Source organism: Pygoscelis adeliae, unplaced genomic scaffold (assembly GCF_000699105.1).
Source record: "Pygoscelis adeliae isolate BGI_AS28 unplaced genomic scaffold, ASM69910v1 Scaffold112, whole genome shotgun sequence".
Taxonomy (NCBI): Eukaryota; Metazoa; Chordata; class Aves; order Sphenisciformes; family Spheniscidae; genus Pygoscelis; species Pygoscelis adeliae.
In genome coordinates, this window is record NW_008824232.1 from 489,947 (window position 1) to 492,850 (window position 2,904).

Genomic DNA, 2,904 nt, shown 5'->3' on the forward strand with positions numbered 1-2,904 from the left:
TAGTGGGAAAGCAATCCTGGATACTGGAGGAGCTGATAATCTGATCTACTTGGATGTAAATCCAGAAGAACAGCTCTCTGCCTTTCCCAGAAGGAGGAACAAGATTAGAGTATGTTTTGTAATTAATCAGTATTTGCTGAGCACCTTCTTCAGGGTTCCCACAGGGTATTGGTGGACTAAACCCGATGCAGAGCAGGACCAGTGCAGCACTGTCACTGGTTGCTCCCACTAACCTGTTGTCTGTAATGCCTTAAGAGCACAAAGACAACGTGGCAGCAGGACCAGAATTTGGGATTCAAAGCTCTGAAATGTTCCGTTGGTGCCAGTGAAACGGCTGAACAGGCAGGGCTCTGTTTTTTATGAGCAGCTTGTAGGTCTGCATACCTGAGCAGCCTTCTCAGCACAGAGGGTTTGCTGCCCTGCTGGCAGATATAAAAGTGGCTTCACACAGCAGCGTGGAAGGGGATTTTGGTCCCTGCTGCTGAAGGGGGTGTTATGGCCATTGATCTCTTTGCATATGAGTGCAAACCGCTCCCACTGTGGGAGCACAGCCTGGTCACGACATCAGGGTGAGATGCAAATAACCCCAATGCATACGATGACCCAGCTCTGCAAACACTTAGGAGTGTACTTGCATGTATAACCTAAACATCTAACTGCATCTTCAGGTCACTGTGCTATCAGAGGACAGCCCAGATGTACTCACTAAACTCCCATCCAGCTTCTGCTTTAAGCTGGCATTTGGTCCCTCTTGCTAATCCATCCACCAGCCATGGCCCCAGCACAAGGGAGAATTCAGAGATGACAGAAGAAACCTTCCAGTGTTAGCAATGCAAGCAAGGCACAGGAAAAGCTGCTAATCCAAAGAAAGTATCAAAATCATCTTAACTGACCTGCAGCAATGCCCTGAGTGAAGAAGCTGGTTAAATTATCTCAGCTGTCCCTACCTGCCTCACTCTGCCAGGGGCTGTGAGAGCTGGTGTGTGTGTTGAGGGGTCCTGCTGCCCAGTGAGGAAACATAGCTCTGCAATCCCACATAGCCACCACCTCGCCAAGTGTCCTTAGAGGCCACATCCAGGAGTGGGGCGTGGGGGTCTTCGTGCCTTTTGTGCTGTGGAGTCTTCCAGAGGAAGGGAGAAAAGTCAATCACAGTAGGGTCATGTATACATGAGGTGGAGGAGCAATGTAATGCCCCAGAAAGGAGAGCTGGGCACCTGCTGAGACAGATGGAGCTTGCTCAGGAGTCAATTAGGAGAGGGAAGACTTTCCACATGGCCCCTTGGGGCAAGTGCTGAACTTTACATTGGCTTATTCATCCTCTAGTCGTGCTGTGTCTCCTTCCTGACCATAAGGGCTATGTCTACATTACCAGGTTGTGTGGACCAACAGAAGAGGGTCTGCAGAGTGAAGCAGTTGGCGGGCACCATCCACATTTGCCATACTACATGGCATGTGTCCCCATGGGGTTACTGGGTTTCTGTCTTGCTTGCAGTGGGTTTAAGACACTTGCACACAAGTCCCCATCTTGTTAGATTCCCAATAAAAGGCTGATTACCCCACTGAGAGGAGGAATTATGTGGGGAAAAGAAGATCTCTGGAGGATTGATGCCAGCACTGAGACGGCAAGGGGAGACCAGAAGGAAGGCAACGGAGAGCTGGCATGGTGAGGGAACCCCTTGGGTTAGAGATTTGGGGTTTAAAGACCCCCTTGAGGTGAAGTCATGGTTGCTGTTTTAACTACCCCGATTCCTTCCCCATCCTGTTTGCACAGAGCAGATGCCAGTGCAGGTCATGCCTGGTGGAAGGGCGGGTGCTGAGGGCACCATGATGCTCCCCAGATCTCAGGGGAAGAGCTGCCATCTCAGACACTAAAAACCCAGCTGCCCTGCCCCAGAGGCATGAGTCCTGCAGCCAGAGGAGGAGCTGGTTACTCCAGGGCTTGCGTAAGGAAAGCAGACCATAACGGCTCTTTCTGCTGCCTTTCCCCACAAATAGCTGTGTTTTTTCATCTCACGCCTACTCATTTAGCTTAAGCTCGCAAGTGGGTACTGGCTCCCAAGAAAACTTAAGCAGGTTTTTTTTGAATGAGGCTGGTTTATTGTCATTTTGATTTAATTTTTTTAATTGTTACTTGTAGCATGTTAGCTTCCAGAACATCACTGGGGTGCTAGGAGCTGTACAAGTACGACTGAGAGACACTGCTGGCTATAAAGTACAGCAGAGAGACAGGGAGAGAAGGGACATGCTTAGGTGGATCATCACATCAGTGGCAGAGTGAGGACCAGCCATTGAGTCTCATTTAAAATCTCCTAGCCGTGGAATACAAGATACCAATGCAATCCTGTGGGACTGGCCACAGTGGTCTGAGCACCATCTAGTCTGCATCCCTTCTCTGAAAACAATCGTGATTTTAGGCAGTACATGGTCAGTCAAGTTATCCTAGTAATGGGGAACTGCTTCTTGACCCCCACCAAGAGCAACCTGCACTGGACCTTCATAATCCTCCTTCAGGAACAGCTCTCTGTCTCTGGGCTGGTCGCCACTTGCCGTGACTCTGTTCCAGCTAGAATTTCTTACTTCTAGACAGGGAGTGGGGAAACAACAGAGAAAGGCAAGTGTGAGAGCATTTCCCCCTGCTGAGCAGCATGCCTGCAAAAAGAAATCCTCTACCTCTGTAATCACTGATTTTACAATTGGAGAAATAAACAGGTGGCTTGACCCACCTGAGAAAACCCAGCAACCCTGCTCATACAGTCCTGCCTGCAGTGGGGAAAAACCCAGATCAAGTCCCAAACGATACCCACCTCCTTCTCCCTGCCCTGGCAGTCTTGGCTGAGGACAATGAAAGAGTTAAACAAGATGAGACAGACAGATTAGGGGGGAGGGAGGATCCCAACCTGAGCC